Source organism: Dioscorea cayenensis, chromosome 20 (assembly GCF_009730915.1).
Source record: "Dioscorea cayenensis subsp. rotundata cultivar TDr96_F1 chromosome 20, TDr96_F1_v2_PseudoChromosome.rev07_lg8_w22 25.fasta, whole genome shotgun sequence".
Lineage (NCBI taxonomy): Eukaryota > Viridiplantae > Streptophyta > Magnoliopsida > Dioscoreales > Dioscoreaceae > Dioscorea > Dioscorea cayenensis.
This window is the reverse complement of record NC_052490.1, coordinates 19,135,673-19,155,507: the sequence shown is the minus strand read 5'-3', so window position 1 is coordinate 19,155,507 and position 19,835 is coordinate 19,135,673. Positions and strand designations below refer to the sequence as shown.

At 36.5% G+C, this 19,835-nt stretch overlaps 2 non-coding genes across 2 annotated transcripts; one reads left to right on the top strand and one right to left on the bottom strand.

The window, feature by feature from the left end:
* Positions 1–7,333: 7,333 nt before the first annotated feature.
* LOC120252286 lies at positions 7,334–7,439 on the top strand. Its single transcript, XR_005533829.1, has one exon. It is a non-coding gene; the product is annotated as a small nucleolar RNA R71 (small nucleolar RNA).
* Positions 7,440–19,020: 11,581 nt separating this feature from the next.
* On the bottom strand, positions 19,021–19,128 carry LOC120252254. Its single transcript, XR_005533799.1, has one exon. It is a non-coding gene; the product is annotated as a small nucleolar RNA R71 (small nucleolar RNA).
* Positions 19,129–19,835: the final 707 nt, after the last annotated feature.

Genomic DNA, 19,835 nt, shown 5'->3' with positions numbered 1-19,835 from the left:
GTTTTGATTAAAAATATGAGACATTCCAAAAATTAAGCCCTAGCCACAATTAAGACCTAGGTGCTAAAATCACTTCAGTGCTTCATTCCGTTGTACTCGCAACTAAGCCCCAGCGGAAGGTCATACCTTAGCCCATTCACTCTACGGTGCTCAAAGAACTCTTAGGAATGTGGATGGTAGGATAGATCACACTGGAGGGAAAGGAGATGCGCCGCTACCTCTCAACTCACCCTCGCAGCCCTCTCCAATCTGGCTTTGTCTGAACTCCTCATGGTGTGTCATCCTCTACAAGAGTTACCAACAAGAACTCTTCAACCCTCAGTGTCACTCTAGGGAGTATTCCTACAATTAAGTCTCCAAGATTAGAACTCACAAAAACATCAATTAATTGAAAGCATAATAAAGAGATTCAATGAAACGAATACATCCTAGGGTTCATAAATACCCAAGTACTCACTAAGGGTTTAGCTCTCCATGGAGCTACATACAATCAATGAAATCGACTGTAAAAACAAAACATCCATAGAAAACACCTCGTTAGTCGTGGCAATGGTCTTATGGAGAGTCCTCTACTGATCGTAATGGTCCCTTTGTCCGGCCCTAGATACGCCATCGCCTGATCGGTGCCGATGCAAGCTCTCCCACCAATCTTCTTCCAAAATGCACTCGATGTAGAGCCGAACCTCTCCAAAGACCCAGCAATCACCTCTCAAAACCCTAGCCGCCGCCCTCTCTCAAGTTGGGAAAAAGATGGAGAAAAGAATGATAAAATCAGAGCTGAAATTGACTTTTAAAGGGCTAGAATCGGGAATCTACACATCCATATGGCTGCCCTTGTGGATTTTTCACATGGTTGTGTGGAATTTCCACAAGCCCGTGTAGATTCTCTTTTCCTGTTGTTCGCGCCATAAATAGTGTGTGGTGCGTATTTTGCTACATTATTTTATAATGCCCTGCTATAGTAGCGACTCGAAATACTCGAATCCATACTTTTATCGAGGTAACGCATAAGCGGACACACATTTACGTTAGTGGATCGCCTTGCCTCTTTAATAACGGACATGTTGGTGGAGATCTTGTTCTATATGCACAAGTCGAATACTTGAATGTGACTGCCCTTGTGCCTTCCAAAATAGTGTTGCTAACTCGAGTACGAGGAGGTTGGCACACATTCCACGCATCTGAAATCCGACCTATGTCTTCGCGTTTGAACCTTAGTAAAGATTTTCTCCAAATTAGTGCATTATGACCCACATTGGCTTCTTTCTCTCATAATCGGCCTCACAACCCTACCTACGTATGAAAGTAACATAAATACACCCACGTATTAGCTTTAATACTTGACAATGCTCAACACAAGGAAAGAACACTTACGTAATCTTATCTCACAAGTACTTATCAAACTCCTTACACTTAAGCTTTTGCTTGTCCTCAAGCAAAGATTAAAACATTATATGCATAGATAAAGGAAACATTGGAGTGCTTAGTTTAGGTTCACAAAGCATACAAAGAGAGCATTCTACAAGTAAGGAAAAATTTTAACACTAAATACGAAAAATCAATGCTCTAGTTAAAAACTTGAATCAAAAGGACAACAAACCCGAAATCGCTTTAATCTGCGTGAGACTACTCAAAACAACCCACATTATACTTTTCCAAGTTCTAACACAAGGGACTTATTGATCTACAGAAAGTAACAAAAACATTTCAAAGGTGGTAGTAGCTTCACACATCCTCTAAAGGTAGTCCATTTTCCAAAGCGGCAGCTAAGGTGGCTTTCACATTTTTCGGTGGTAGCTCTTTCTGACGGAGTGGTAGCTTTCACCCATCCTATGAGATAGCTCTTTTCTCTCATTAGGGCATAACTAGTATCCGACTTGAGAGGTAGCCCATACTTCATAGGTGGTAGCTCTTTCCACCCAACAAGCACAAATAAGAAATAAAACTATTTTGATCCTTTTTACTTTTGAATTAATGAAAGAAACAACTATACTTAGTCTCTTTAACATCAAACTTGAGTTTCCAAATGGGTTTCAAGAGTGAGAAGTACAACAAGTGTTAATCGGGCAAAAATTCCAAGAAATTCAAGAAAAAACTAGAGCATGAGGATATTCAATGTTAAAAGTTCTCCTAAACTCACGAATACAATCATTGCAACGAAGATGAACCACCATTGGCAATGTGAGTATGTATATCAATCAAAAACTAATATAAAAGATGTGCGACTATGAAACTACCTCCCTCGGGCACTTAAGTTGTGCATTATCCCCAATATACTCATGTAAGCTCACTCATAATGTATATCAATTAAATTCAAATGTGGGATAAAGCAATCAAAAATACTCCCCTTAACTCCTAGTATTGTATTTGATGGAGCTAAGTCCTTGGGAGAGTTGTTCCAACGGGTTGTGAAGCCTCATACTGACCAGAGTGCCGAAAACACCTTGGCTGCACTTACCCATGACAAAGTTCTCCAATTCCCAAGATGACAAGACCATTTGCACGGATACACGAGGGGTTCGAGTGAAGCTCAATAAAAATAAAACAACTCCCAGTATAGAAAAGATGAAGCAATGAATACAACTCGAGATAGCAAAAATAAAAGATAAACCTCGTAAGGAGTCCTTTCCCGAGAATACAAGTCCAAAAATATAAAGTGCAAAATTAACAGAAAAAGAAAAACACAAATCGAGTGTCGGTGTCGGGTGCTCTGGCTCCTTCTACTGTCTTTAGTCCTGGGTGATGAAGTACATGGTGAGTCAACCGATGCTGGAATAAGGAATTGAGGTATTGGAAATGCTGGCGGAGTTCTCGGCCACAAGACAAATGATGAGGCGACGTCCCGCTCTAAAAATCCAGCCACAACATGTCGAAAGCGTGCCATGAACTACATGTATGTGTGTGGCTCGTGAGCGAATCTCAGCAATCTCATGCGAGCCTCAGCGACTCTGTCAGATGATCACCCCCACAACAGCTCTTGAGCCTCACAAAAGCGATCATGGGCTCGATATGGTGAGAACATATGTACTGGGTGGATCCTCTGCCATATGAGGTGCCTCGGACTCCATCGGTGCTGGCTAAGGTTCGGGGGTAGGCTCGGAAGCCTCGGCGATCATCACCCTCCTCCTCGGCTATCTCCGAACTGGTAGCACCGGACCATGAACCCCGTCGACCACCAGGAACCATGTCCATCAATCTCATCATCTCCAGGCTCAGGGGTACAGGTATACTCGTCTTCTCAGCCCCGCAAATCGTACCCAAGAGAACCATACCCATAGCTAATCTCGTAATGTATGGACCCGAGAAGATTGCTCCCAATCCGCATACTCGGCCCTCGATGTCGAATGTACTCAGTGACGATGTGCCCTAGATGGATCAGTATGCGCTGTATCATCAAATACAATTATATAAGCTCCTACTAGCTCGAACGCCGATCACTATCACCACGGCCATTCACCGACCTACTCATGATGGCATGTAAATATCTGTACACAGGTCGGTAAAGGCACAAGGCCTTGGACAACCTCGGCTCATAGTGGCCCTGACCACACATTGCTCTGTAAGCTCTCTGAGGGGTCAACGCTCTAGGATAATCCCGATCGAATGGCGAGTAATACTCCTCAAGATCTCATGAATGCCTCTCAGTATAAGCCAAGCCAGATTAAATCGATGATACTCATGCTCGTATGTCCAAGTGCTCTGAACTAAATGGCGCTGAAGTCGTGCGAGTCTCGAATAGGGATCCTATCAAACTCGAATGATGACAAGACCTCCGAGTGTAAGCTCACGGATGGCTAGCTCTCTAATCGACAACAATCTGCCTCCAACCACCCACCCTGATCATCGAGATCCCTCAGACCTCATCGGTGAACTTGTCTCCCTCATGAAATCTCTCAGTATGCTCATGTCTAAGAATTGAGTCTGTTCGAACCAATGTCTTGATAAATGCTCGAAATGGGCCTGATGCTCGGGTATAGTGAATCTCATACCTCGGGACTCAGGAGATGACTCACGCAGGCGCTTATCAGCTTGCTTCTTTGACCTGGGTGCCATATCTGTAAAAATTTGAAAGAAAACCGATCAAACAAGTCAATTGCTAATGTTGCAGAAAATCCACACGGTCGTGGTGGAATTTCGCATGCCCGTGTGGATCCATGGGGTGTAAAAGGCACGGCCATGCCTCAAAAATATCACCGTTAAATGGCTTTTTAACATTGTTCTAAACATGCATACTCATTCTAATTATAGAAACAAAGCGTTATTCACAAGTTTCATCGATTAAAATCAAGAATTTATGAAGAGAACAAAAGGCATGGCTTACCGACGAGTTAAAGTGGAAAACCTTGAAGTGGCCAGAAAACCATGCAAAAATACTTCCAAATATGGCAGAGCGAAGTCGGGAAGAAGTGTGAGGGTGCTCTCAGGCGAAGAGGGAGTGTGGGAATGAGAATAAATGATGATCCTTTATAAGGACTCACGAATCTTGGCGTTCTGTCCAACCGCACCGGCATGTGGAAATTACCCACGCCTGCATCGCTCCACAAGAAAGACATTAGCAGGTGCATGCACACTGCACCTCGTAGAAAACACTCTCGCCTCACGAATGCACAAATACACGGGCTTGTGGAAAATACCCACGCCGCGCCCAACCCATGGGGGCTGCGTACCCCTATGAGCTTCTCTCGTCCACTCCGAGAAGAACTGCTAAGTGTTTCACAGCCTCGCGTGTGGAAATTTCTCGCAGCGCGTGGGTGATTCACAAGCCCAACTTATAGGGGCCGGCCATGACGCCCTTGTGTCTTTTCGGGATGGAGAGAACTGGTCTGCGCAGAGATCCGCAACGGTCGTGGTGGAAATTACACATGCCGGTGCGATTTCAAGTTCACCCACGAGGCTGAGTCCACGCCCTGTGTGCTCTCGGATAGGTTGCCAAGTCTGCAGGAAATCACTGATCGCCCGCAGTGAGAATTCCACGCACAGGGCGATGAGTCCCGCCCGTGTCCTCCTCGGATGAGCTCCACAATAGAAAACCACTTGGGCGTAGTGTTAATTCCACACGCGTGTGTTTTCTCCGGATGACTTAGGACAACACCGCAGTTCTCGCGAGAAAATTTTTGAATATGTTTACACACTTAGAGCCCTCGCCCTAATATGTTACTATACCAGTGAGAAACATGATAGATAGCTCAAATAACCAAAACTTCGTCAAATTCACATGAAAACACACGGTGAAATTAGAAGTCCATAAGAAAATCATAGCAAAAACATCTACAAATCAAGACACCAACACTCAACAATTTATTCAATCAAACACTAAACTACCAAATTAAGAAAACGAGAAACACTTGGGTTTGCCTCCCAAGAAGCGCTTTTGTTTAACATCACTTAGCTTGACATACCTTGTCTTACCTCACTGGGGCTCATAGATGAAGGTTGCCCTCTTACCCATAGCTTGGAAACATGATGAGCAAAGTCTCTTCAAGGTAGAGGGGAATTATTATGCTTGGGACCACCTAGCAATAATTCATCCAATTTGTTTGGTTCGTGCATGTCTCCAATAGCCTTCGAGCATTTCCAGTGCGTCTCCTAGCCCTCTTCATTTTCTAGAGCACCTTCTTCATGATCCCGAAGGTAGATGGTACTTCTTACGTTGAATCAAGCATCATGATTCCTTTATTATCCACCCCTTCGTTAAACAAACCCTCGTACGGGTCTGGATTGATAAATTCCTGCATATATTTATCAACAATCTCATCAGTAGTGTGTAGATAATACTAAGTATCATCAAAATCAAGAAAATGCCGCATGGCTTCAACAAGGCAGTATATGAGCTTGTCATCTCCAACTCTCAATGTTAACTCTCCGCCGTCCAAGTCAATCGATGCTTTCGAAGTCTATAAGAATGATCTCCCAAATATCAAGGGTACATCCGCATTCTCATCGACATCTAGCACCACAAAATCTACAGGAAATATGTACTTATCCACCTTAACAAGCACGTCTTCAATGTACCCTCGGTTATCTCACTGTTTGATCCGCCAATTGCAAAGTCATCCAAGTGGGCCTAGACTCTCCCAAGCCTAGCTTCTGAAAGAAAGTGTATGGCATGACATTGATACTGGCCATTGAGTCCGCCAATGCCATTTCTTCACCCAAATTGCCAATGTTACACGGAATGATGAAGTTTCCCGGGTCTTTCTTTTTGTTCGGCATATTCTTTTGCAACACCGCCAAGCAAGAAGCATCTAAGATCACTAAAGCATTGTCCTCCAACTTCCTCTTCTTGGTCAACAAATATTTCAAGAATTTTGCATACTTTGGCATTTGAGCCAATGCCTCAACAAAAGGAATATTGATCTGCAGTTGTTTGAACAAACTCAGGAACTTCTTTTACTGTTTATCCCCTTGGTCATTCTTCAATCTAGAGGGATAACGTATTCTTGGGTTGAAAGGTGGGGTGCCACCTCTCTCTTTGCTTGCTCCTCTCAACCTCTCGTAACCCTCGGGTGCGTGTTCATTGGGCTTCTCACCCGAAGCTTACCCTCAACCTCACGACCACTTCTCGAAGTGATCGCCTTCACATGCTCTCTAGGGTTGGTCTCGGTGTTACTCGGCAAGCTTCCTTGTGGCCTTTCCGATAAGGACTTCGCAATCTACCCCACTTGATTTTCAAGATTATGCGAAGAGGCGGCGTGGTTGCGAAGTGTAGCCTCAACTGATTGGAACCTTGTATAAGATGATTACACAAACCTAGTTAAGGCCTTCTCCAAATCATTTATTCGGGTCTCGAAACCTTAAACTCAATTTTCCATGTTTGGGGCTTGCTGTTGTTGTTAGAAACCCGGTGGCCCCATGGCTTTTTGTGGACCTTGGTTGCTTCACGTGAAATTGGGATGACTCTTCCAACCCGGATTGAAGGTGTTGTTGTATGGGTTTCCATGATTCTTCATAGCATTAGCTACAAAATCGACATTCTCAATCGAAGATGCATCACCAATAGAAATCGGGCAATCGGAGGGAGCATGTCCTCCACCACACCCGGTGCAAGTAGTCACGACAGTCACTCTATTCGAAGTTAGGAAATCTAACTTCTTACTCAATGATTCCACTTGAGCCGCCAATGAGGTTACTGAATCTATCTCATGGAGATCGGCCACCTTTGTCTTCTCCCTAACATTCCATTGGTAGCTGTTTAACCCCATTTCTTCAATTAGTTGACGGGCCTCACTGGTGTCTTGCTACATAAGGTACCTCTGCTCCCGGATCCAAGAGTTGCCTTTGTACTCGGATTTAAACCATTGTAAAAAGGTCCCGAACGATCATCCACTCCAGAAATCCATGTTGCGGGCACTTTCTCAGGACCTCCTTGAAAATTTCCCACGTCTCGAATATATACTCCAATTCCAATTGTACAAACGATGAGATCTCATTCCTAGCTTTGCAGATTTTCTGGAAGCGAAATAACGGGCAAGAAAAGCTTCTATCATCTCCTCCCATTTGGTAATTGATGCTCTAGGTAATGAGTGTAACCACTACTTCGCTTTCCCTTTCAAGGAAAATGGAAGGCTCTCAACTTGATGGTATCATCCGTTACCTCGTTTATCTTAAGCATGTCGCACACCTCGAGAAAGTTTTCTATATGACTGTTCGGATCGCCATAGGCCAAACCATTAAACTGTGAGGATTGTTGCAACATGTGGATGAATGCCGGCTTCAGCTCGAAGTTTTGAGCTGTAATCCAGGGATGCACAATGCTCGATTGTGTCTCCAATACTGAAGGTCTAGCATAATCGGATAATGTCCGCTGCTACTCACTCTGCTCTATCATGTTTTCAGATTCTTCTACTTCCAATTCAGCTAGATTAGACTATTCTTGCACATGTTCTTTCCCTTTTCTTCTAAGTGTACGTTCGAGCTCGGGTTCTCCTTCAATCAATATCGAAGGGTTCCCTCGGGTCATAACCTGGAGCTGCACCAAAAGAAAGAAAACAAAATCAGAATGATGCTAGAAAAGAAGATATGAAATAGAATGAATAAATAGCTAAGAAAATAAAGTACAAAGTATCTCTAAACGCCTATTCACGGGGAACAACGCCAAAAACTTGACAAGTCCATATATGCGTGTAAACCGCAAGTACACGGGTGTTAATGTAATAATCCCAGATGAGTGGGTAACGTATCCATAGAGAGTAGGGAATATAGACACTTAAGTTTTTTTTTAACTAATGTGAAAGATGAATAGTGATAAGTGTGACATAATATGAAATAACGAAAATAAAAGCAACAAGATAGACATCACAAGTAAAGAAGAAGGTAAGGCAATCGATAAAGATGGGGTACCCGGATATTGATCCGCCTAGGACAATCGTTTCTAGTGCAAGAACCCTCTATTATACTTCCTAATTGATGCAACAATGAGTCGGGGAAATCCTTAATTACATGATCCCAAATCTAAGGTCAACCATGCCTAACTCTATACATGTCCCGGAGGAGAGATTGAATAACCTCTCAACCTCACACTCGCATAGAATTGCAATGAGCTCTAGGGATTCCTATATATAGACCTAACCCTTTGGTCCAAGTGGAAGATCCCTAGCCATCAATTAAGCCCTATGTGCTAAAATCACTTCAGCGCTTCACTCTGTTGCACTCGCAACTAAGCCCAGGAAGGTCATCCCTTAGCCCATTCACTCTACTATGGCCACAAAGAACTCTTGGAATGTGGAGGTAGGATACATCACACCGGAGGGGAAAAGGCGACGCTCTGCTACCGCTCCACTCACCCTCTTAACCCTCTCCAATATAGTTTTGTCTAACTCTCATGGTGTGTCACTCACTTACAAGAGTTACCAATAAGAACTCTCAACCCTAGTGTCACTTTAGAGGAGTATTCATACAATCAAGTCTCCAAGATTGGAACTCACAAAAAACATCAATTAATTAAATACATAATAAAGAGATTCAATGAAACGAATACATCCTATGGTTCACAAATACCTAAGTACCCACTAGGGGTATAGCTCTCTATGGAGCTAGATACAATCAATGAAATCAAATGTAAAAACAAAGCATCTATAGAAAACCCCGTCATTCGTCGTGGCAATTGTCTTGTGGAGAGTCTTCTACTCGTCGTAAGGATCCCTATGTTAGGCCAAGGATACACCTTGCCGGATCGGTGCCGACAAAAGCTTTCCCACTAACCTTTTTCCAAATGGCACGCGATGTCAGAGCAAAAGAACCTCTCCAAAGCCCTAGCCAATAGCTCTCAAAGCCCTAGCCGCCGCCATCTCCCAAGTTGGGGAAAAGATGGAGAAAAGAATGCTGAAATCAGTAATTAAAGGGCTGGAATCGGGAATCCACAGGCCCATTTGGGCGTCCCTGTGGATTTTTTACACGGGGGTGTGGAATTTCCACACGCCTGTGTGGATTCTCTGTTTTCCTGGTTTCTCGGCTGGCTGTAAATAGTGATGCTACGGTATTTTTGCTATAGTATTTTCTATAATACCCTGCTACAGTACCAGTTTGAAATACTCCCGAATCAATACTTTCATCTAGGTAACACAAACGGGCACACATTTACAACATGGATCACCTTGCCTCTTTAATAATGCACATGTTGGTGGAGATCTTGTTCTATATGCACAAGTCGAAATGCTTGAATGTGACTGCCCTTGTGCCCCTCCAAATAGTTGCGCTAACTCGAGTACGAGGAGGTTGACACATATTCCTTCATCTGGAACCCGACATATGTCTTCGTCTTTGAACCTTAGCAAGATTTCCTACAAATTAGTGCATTATGACCCACATTGGTTTCTTTCTCTCATAATCAGCCTCACAACCCTACCTGCATGAAAGTAACATAAATACACACATATTAGCGTTAAAACCAGAGAAAAGTAATGCTCAACACAAGGAAAGAACACTTCGTATTCTTGTCATACAAGCACTTATTAATTATGATTAGGGTTTTCATAGGAAATACCCCCTATTTTTCGGGTTTTAATCAAAACCCAAACCCTATATTTTCTTATAGTAATGGCATCTATTATTCAATCAATACCCTAATCCTATATTTTTTTTCGAAATGTCTCATATTTTTCAATCAAAACCCTAATTATATGTTTTTTTTGGAAAGTCACCTATCTTTTAATCAAAACCCAAATCCTATGTCTACTATTTATCGATTTTCAATCAAAACCATAAACCTATGTTTTCATTCAGAAATGTCTGTTTTTCTTTAATCAAAACAATAATCGTATGTTTTGTTTTAGCAATGCGTCATATTTTTCAGTTTTAAATACCTAATACGTTCTTTTCTTTTCGCAATGTCTCCTATTTATCATAACATTACTAATAAATTAGAGACATTAAGAAAAGAAAACATAGGATTCCAGTTTTCAATTAAAACCCTAATCCTATGTTTTTTTTTCGGAATGCCTACTATATTTGAATCGAAACCTTAAACCTACTATATTTTTCCATTTTGAATAAAAACCCTAATATTTTATTTTCTTTTTTGAAGGTATCATATTTTTTAATCAAAACCCTAATCCTATGTTCTTTTTTGGAACACCTACTAATTTTTTATCAAAACCCTAATCTTATGTTTTCTTTTGGGAGTGTCTTCAATTCTTGAATCAGAACAATAATTCTATATTTTCTTTTCATAATGTCTCATATTTTTTAATCAAAACCATAATCCTATCTTTGCTTTTGGCAATGACTCCTATTTTTGAATGAAAACCCTAATAATATGTTTTTCTATTATTTTGTGGATCTATGTTAATTTTTAATCAAAATCATAATCTTATGTTTTCTTATAGTAATGCGTCTTATTTCTCATTTTGAAATAATCCTAATGTTTTTCTAATGTCTCCTATTTATCAGTACTGTTTTGTATTCTTTTCATAATGTCTACTCTTTTTCAATTAAAACCTAATCTTAATATCGGCCATTACTATTTTTGAATTAACACCCTAATCCTATTTTTTTCTTTTCGAAATGTCCAATATTTTATGGATTTTAATCAAAACACAAAAATAAGGGACATAGGATTAGAATTGTATAATTTTTATTAAAATTTAGAATTTTTATTCAAATATAATATGCATCCCGTGACATAGGGATTAGGGGTTTTGATAAATCGATACATATGAGACATTAAAAAACAAAAACATACGATTCTGGTTTCTTTGCAAAATAGGAGACATTCCGAAAAGAAAACATAGGATTAGCATTTTGATTCAAAATAGTAGCCATTTTGAAAAGAAAACATAAGATTGGTGTTTTAAATATAAAAATAGCGGACATTTTGAAAAGAAAAATATTGGATTAATGGATTCATTTTAAGGTATTAGACATTACTATGTGGAAAACATAGGATTAATGTTTTCATTTAAAATAGAAAAATAGGGGTATTTCCAATAGAGAACATTGGATTAGGGTTTTGATTAAAAAATAGCAGATATTCGCAAAAGAAAACATAGGATTAGTGTTTTGATTAAAAAATAATAGTGGCTCTTATTTTTCAATCAAACCCTAATCTTATGTTTACTTTTAGGAATGTCTGTTATTTTTGAATCAAAACCCTAATCGTTTTTTTTTTCAATGTCTCTTATTTTTTTGTTAATCAAAACTATAATTCTATGTTTTCTTATAGTAATGTTTAATATTTTTTAGTCACAACCATAATCCTATGTTTCCTTATATAATGTTTTTTTTTTCTGAATGTCTCATATTTTTTCAATCAAAGCGCTAATCCTATGTTTTTTATTAGAGTGCCTCCTATTTGTCAATCAAAACCCTAATCCTATGTTCTCTTTCCAAAATGTCTACTATTTTTGAATCAAAACCCTAATTCTATTTTTTCTGTTGGAAATGTCCCCTATTTTTTTAATCAAAACACTATTCCTATGTTTTCTTATACTAATGTCTGCTATTTTTCAATCAAAACTCTAATCTTATATTTTCATTTCAAACTGTCAAATATTTTTTAATCAAAACACTAATCTTATGTTTTCTTTTGGAAATGTCCGCTATTCTTCAATCAAAAACCTCGATCCTTTTGTTTTCTTTTCGAATATATCGCTATTTTTCAAAAACAACTCTAATCCATGTTTTTTCTTTTTGAAAATGTCTCCTCATATTTTAATCACAAAACTATAATCCTAAGTTTTATTTTTAGAATAGAAAACCTGAATAGTATTTTGATTGAAAGATAGACCTACATTCCACATAGGATTTGGGTTTTTGATTATAAAAATAGAAGACATAATATAAGAAAACTTCGCATTAGGGTTTTGATTCAAGAATAGGAGGCATACATAAAAAGAAAACATAGGAATTAGGGGTTTTCATGAATGGAAAAATAGGAGACATTACTATCGAAAAACATGGATTAGAGTTTTGATTATAGTAGATATGCGAAATATAATACACGATTATGTTTTTATTGATATAAGCGTATATTCAGCATATTATTAGGGTTTTCATTCAGTAGACATTCTAAAATAAAACACACGATTAGGGTTTTGATTGAAAAATAGGTTATATTACAAAGGATTAGGGTTTTTGATTAAAACATAGACATTCCAAAATAGAAGAAGAATTAGGTTTTTATTGGAAAGTGAAAAATAGTAGACATTCCAGAAAACATGCTATTAGATTTTTGATTTAAGAATCTTGGGACATCACATAAGACTATGGTTTTGATGAAATTGAGACATATTACTATAAGAAAACATAGGATTATGGTTTTTGATTAAAAACATAAAATAAGGGGGACATTTCTAAAAGAAAAATATTGGATTAGAGTTTTTGATTCAAAACTCGATAAATGGGAGAATTAAGAGAAAACATCTGATTCTGATTTTTCATTAAAATAGATAAGAGACTTCTGAAGAAAACAGAGAATTGTGTTTTGATTGAAGAATGAGTCGACATAATTAATAAATAGTGACATCTAAAGACGAAATGAGGAATTCGGTTTTTGTTTGCAAAATAGGAGACATTTCGAGGAAAGAAAACATAGGATTAGGGGTTTGGATTGATAAAAAAGTAGAGACGATTCCGAGAAGAATACATAAGATGAGTGTTTTGATTGAAATATAATAGCCATTCCAAAAATAAAACAAATGAGACATTCCACAATATAGGATTAGGGTTTTGAATGAAAAAGCGGGAAATATTTTTGAAAATGAAAACACAGAGTATTAGGGTTTTGATTCAAGTATAGTGAGACCATTTATAAAATATAGGATTAGAGTTTTTGATTGAAAAATAGGAGACATTACTGTAAAGAACACATAGGATTAGTGTTTCGAATGAAAAATAGGACACATTAGTACATAGGATTAGGGTTTTGATTCAAAAATAATATACAATTCTAAAAAGAAAACATAGGATAACGTTTTGATTGAAAAAATAACAGACATTTTGAAAAGGAAAAATAGGATTAGGGTTTTAATTGAAAAATAAGAAACGTTATTATAAGAAAACATAGAATTATGGTTTTGATTAAGAAATAGTAGACATTCTAAAAATAAAATATAATAGAGGTTTTTCTTGAAAAATATAAGACAATTTGAAAAAGAAAAACATATGATTATGATTTTTGATTGAAAAATAGAGACATTACTTTAAGAAAAACATAGGATTATGATTTTTGATGATAAACCAAAATAGGAGACATTTAAAAACATAGGATTAAATTTTTGATTAAAAATAGCGGACATTCTCGAAAGTAAACATAAATTAGGGTTTTGATTCAAAAATAGGAGCTATTCCGAAAAGAAGAGATATTAATAGGATTTTGATTGAAAAATATGAGACATTTCCAAAAAGAAAAACATATTATTCTTGTTTAATCTAAAAATAGGAGACGACTCGAAAGAAAAACATACCGCTTTGGTTTTGATTAAAAATAGTAGACATTGCGACTTAGGATAAGGGTTTCGATTCAAAATAGTAGACATTTCTAAAAGAAAATATAGGACTTGGGTTTTGATTGAAAAATATAAGACATTTCAAAACAAAAACATAGGATTATGGTTTTGATTGAAAATAAGGGACATAAGTATAAATTAACATAGGATTAATGTTTTAATTCAATGTAGTAGACATTCTGAAAAGAAAACAAAGGATTGCGGTTTGATTGAAAGATAAAACAAATTCTGAAAAGAAACTATAGGATTCTAGTTGTGATTGAAAAATAGGAGTCATTACTATAACAAAAGGTAGGAAAAGGTTTTGAATGAAAACACAGGGTTATTGTTTTAGGAGACATTACTATAAGAAAACACGGGGTTAATGTTTTGATTAAAAATATATTACATTCCGAAAAGAAAAGAAAGGATTAAGTTAAAGATTGAAAAATATGAGACATTGTACAAAAAATATATAGGTTAGGGTTTTGAATCAAAACTGATAAATAGGAGAAATTAAGAAAAGAAAACATACGATTCAGCTTTTGATTGAAAAATAGACAACATTCTGAAAAGAAAACATAGGATTAGAGTTTTAATTCAAATATAGTAGGCATTCAGGAAAGGAAACATAGTTTTATTGTTTCGATTGAAAAATAGGAGATATTTCTATAAGAAAACATAGGATTAGTGTTTTGATTCTAAGATTTTAGACATTCCAAAAAGATAACATATGATTAGGGTTTTGATTCAAATAATGTAAGCATTCCGAAAATAAAACATAGGATTAGGGTTTTGATTGAAAAATAGGACAGATTATTATAAGAAAACATAGTGTTCGGATTTTCATTCAAAACAAAGTAGATATTACAAAAAAAAAATATTGGATTAGGGTCTTGATTGAAAAATAAGAGGCATTCTGAAAGAAAATATAGGATTGTGGTTTTGACTGAAAAATATGAGACATTCCGAAAACAACACATATTTTTAGGGTTTTCATTAAAAATTAGAAGACATTCCCAAAACAAAAGATAGGATTTGTGTTTTGATTCAAGAAAATGAGACATTCTGAAAAGAAAGCAAAGGATTAGGGTTTTGATTAAAAATTGAAAAATAGGATACATTCCATAAAGAAAATATATGATTAGTGTTTTTGATTCAAAAATATCATACATTCCGAAAAAGAAAAATAAAGGATTAGGGTTTTTTTATTGCAAAATAGGAGACATCCCTAAAAGAAAACAAAGGATTGGGATTTTGATTGAAAAATAGGAAACATTACAATAAGAAACCATACGATTAGGGTTTTTTGATTCTAAGATAGTGGACATTCGAAAAGATAACATAGGATTAGGGTTTTTGATTCAAAATATAGTAGACATTCCTATATATAGGATCAAGGTTTTGATTGAAAAAAGAAGACATTATTCTAGGAAAACATAGGATTTGTATTTTCATTGAAAATAGAGTAGACATTGCAAAATGATAATATAGGATTAGGGTTTTGATTGAAAAATAAGAGGCATTTTGAAATGAAAACATAGGATTCGGATTTTCATTGAAAAATATGAGACACTGCGAAAAGAAAAATAGGACTAGAGTTTTCATTACAAATTAGAAGACATTCACAAAACAAAAAAGTAGGATTTGAGTTTTCAATCAAGAAAATGAGATATTCGGAAAAGAAAATAAAGGATTATGGTTTTGATTCGAAACTGGAAAATAGGACACATTTCAGGAAGAAAACATAGGATTAGTGTTTCGATTAAAATAATGCATATTCAGAAAAAGCAGAAAGGATTAGATTTTTATTTAAAAATAGTAGACATTCCGAAAAATTAAACATAGGTTAGGGTTTTGATATAAAAATTGAGAAATAGAGATATTAAGAAAAAGAAAAACATAGTATTCGAAGTTTCGATTGGAAGATAGGGACATATTCCAAAAAGAAACCATCGGGATTACGGTGTTGATTGAAAGATAGTAGGCAATTGAAAAAGAAAAACATAGGAGTAAGGTTTTGATTGAAAATTAGTGGTCATTACTATAAGAAAATATAGGATTACGGTTTGGAATGAGAAATTGGGAGAGATAACTATAACTAAATATAGGATTAGGTTTTTATAGTAGACATTAGAAAAAGAAAACATAAGATTCGGGTTTTGATTGAAAGATAGGAGACATATCGAAAAGAAAGCATATAATTATGATTTTTATTCAAAAATAGGAGGCATTATGAAAAGAAAACATAAAGCTATTATTTTGATGAAAAATAAAACATAACATTAGGGTTTTGATTAAAAACCGAAAAATAGGGGCATTTCCAAAAGAAAATGTATTATTAGGGTCTTGATTCAAAATCCTAATCTCATGTTTTCTTTTCAGAATGCATCATATTTTTCAATCATAACCCTGATCCTATGTTTTCTTTTGGGAATGTCTACTATTTTTTAATCAAACCCCTAATCCTTTGTTTTCTTTTGGATGTCCCCTATTTTTCAATTTTTAATCAAAACCCTAATCCTATGTTTTCTAATAGTAATGTTTTGATTGAAGACAGGATTAGGGTTTTTGATTGAAATGTATCATATTTTTAATCAAAACCCTAGACTTATGTTTTCTTTTTGTAATGCCTCCTATTTTTGAATAAAAATAATAATTGTATGTTTTCTTTTCAGAAAATCTCTTATGTTTCAGTTTAAACCCAAATCCTATGTTTTCTATTTTTCTTGTCTACTATTTTTGAATTAAAATCATAATCCTATGATTTTTTTATAGTAATGTCTCTTATTTTTCAATGAAAACACTAATCTTATTTTGTTTTTTTGGAATGTCTACTATTTTTAACCAAAACCCTAATACAATGTTTTTCTTTTTTGAATGTTTGTTTTTTTTTAATCAAAACCCAAATCATATGTTTTCTTTTCGCAATGGCTCCTATTTTTAAATCAAAACAATAATCATATTTTTTGTTTTCATAATGTCTCATATCTTTTAAATCCAAAAACCCTAATCCTATGTTTTCTTTCGGAAATGTCCCCTACTTTTTCTATTTTTAATCAAAACAAAAACACTATGTTTTCTTTATAGTAATGTTTTTGATTGAAAATCTAAGATTATGGCTTTTTGATTGAATGTAACATATTTTTTTAATCAAAACCCAATGTCTTATGTCGTAATGTGTCATATTTTTGAATAAAAATCACAATCCAATGTTTTCTCTTTGGTATGTCTCCTATCTTTCAGTCAAAAATAGAATCCTATGTTTTTCAATTTTTAGTATCTACTATTTTTAAATTAAACCCATAATCTTGTGTTTTCTTATAGTAATGTATCCTATTTTTCAATCAAAACACTAATCCTATATTTTCTTTTGGAATGTCTACTGTTTTTCAATAAAAACTCTAATCCAATGTGTTGTTCTAGGAATGTTTACTATTTTCTTTTCTCACAATCCTAATTCAATGTTTTCTTTTGGGAATGCATCCTATTTTTGAATCAAAACCATATGTTTTTTTACGGAATACCTCCTATTTTTTTTATCAAAACAATAATCATATGTTTTCTTTTGGTAATGTATCAAATTTTTTAATCAAAACCCTAATCGTATGTTTTTTGGGAATTTCTCCTATTTTTCAAGCAAAACCCTAATCATATGTTTTCTTTTCGGAATGTCCACTATTTCTAAGCCAAAATCCTAATCCCATGTTTTCTTCTCGAAATGTCCCGTTTTCAGTTTTTAATCATAACCCTGGTATCATGTTTGATAAGTGCTTGTGTATTAGTATTATGAAGTATTCTTTTCTTACGATGAGCATTATGTTTCTCAGATTTTATCCCTAATACATGTGTATTTGTGTTCTTTTGTGCACGTAAGGTTGTGTAGACAAATATAGAAGAAAGAAGCCAAAGTAGATTGTAAGTGCACTTTAGTTGATGAAATCTTGAGTGAACAAACATGAAGACACAAGTTGTGCTCAAAGACATGCGAGTGTCAGTGGCAACCTCCGTGGTGTTCAAGGAAATATGCAAATTGAGGGGCACAAAGGCCATCACACTCGTCGTGTCTCGACTTGTGCAAAGCTAGCAAGATTGTTGTTAAATGTGCTTTTGTTTTGAAGATGCAACGCAATCTATAGTGTAGACGTGTATCTGTTTATGTTGTCTCGATGAAGAGTGTGGATTCGTGGAGTATTTTGGGCGGAGTATCTGCGAGAGACACCGTGAATGGTAATCGGTGCAAATCACTGTACCAATTTACTATGGCTGTTACTATTTACAGGCCGCAGAAAATCGATTTCCTGGAGATTCACAAGGGCATGTGAAAATTCCACACGCCCGTGTGGATGCCCGATTTCAGCCCTATTTAAATCACAATTTCAGCCCGATTTAAGGGTCCTTCTTTCCATCTTTTGGCTATCATTTCTCTACTATTGGAGCCGCTCATGTGCTAGGGTTTTTGAGAGGCTTTTGGCTGAGCTTTGGCTATTTTAGCTATTCAATATTTATTCTATTTTACACTTTCTTATTCTTCCAACATTCTCGATTTGTTTTTCTTTCTTTGGTTGTAACTCCAAGTTATGACCCGAGGGAACTCTTCGATATTGGTTGAAGGTGATCCTGAACTTGAACCAAACATTTCATACAAGGGGTAAAGAATTTATGCAAGAACAGCATAAATTAAGTCGAGGTAGAAGGTGCGGTCGAGATATAGCGTAATGTAATGGCCGCAGAGGACACTATCTAATTATCCCGCACCATCAGCTTCTTGGCACACAATCTAGCATTATGCGGCCACCGATCACAGATTAGAATTTTGAGCTTAAGCCAGCATTCATCCAAATGTTACAGCAGTAGGCACAATTTAATGGTTTGGCCGATGAGGATCAATCAATCACATAGAAAACTTCTTGGAAGTGTGCGACATGCTCAAGATCAATGGTGTTACGGATGATGCTAACAAGTTGAGGGTCATCCCGTTTTCCTTGAAAGAGAGAGAGAAGCAATGGCTACATTCATTACCTAAAGCATCTATCACTACATGGGAGGAGATGGTAGAAGCTTTTTCTTGCCCGATATTTCCTCTCAAAAATTTACAAAGCTTAGGAATGAAAATATCCTCTTTTGTGGAAACAGAATTGGAGTCTCTATTTGAGACATGGGATAGGTTCAAGGATCTCCTACGGAAATGTCCTCAACATGGGTTCCCCGAGTAGATGATCATTCAGACTTTCTATAATTGGTTGAATCTGAGCACAAGATAGTTACTTGATGCTATTGTAAGAGGCACCTTAGGGAGCAAGACAACGGAAGAAGCCCAGCTTCTCATTGAAGCAATGGCTATGAAAAGTTATTAATAGAACACAAAAGACAGAAAGAAGGTAGCTTTACTTCATGAGATTGACGCAGTTACTTCATCGGCGGCCCAAGTGGAGTCTTTGAGCAAGAAGTTAGACACTCTAACTTCTATTAGAGTGGTAGGCGTGACTAGTTGCATAGGTTGTGCGGAAGGACATGCTCCATCGGATTGCCCTATTTCTATTGGTGGTACATCCTCAGTAGAACAAGTGGACTTTATGGGTAATGCAATGAGAAACCAAGGCAATCTATATAGCAATACCTACAATTCAGGTTGGAGAAGCCACCCAAATCTTTCATGGAGTAATCAAGAGTAACAGAAGATAATGGCACCACCATGGTTTCCAATAACAATAACAAGCCCCGAATATGGAGAACCGAGTTTCAAGGTTGTAAAACCGGATGAACGATCTAGAGAAGCTTTAACCAAGTTCATTCATTTATCGGATATAAGATTTCAATCGGTTGAAGCCACACTTCGCAACGACACCGCGTCATTGCACAATTTGGAGAGTCAAGTGGGGAAAATTGCAAAATCATTATCGGAGAGACCTC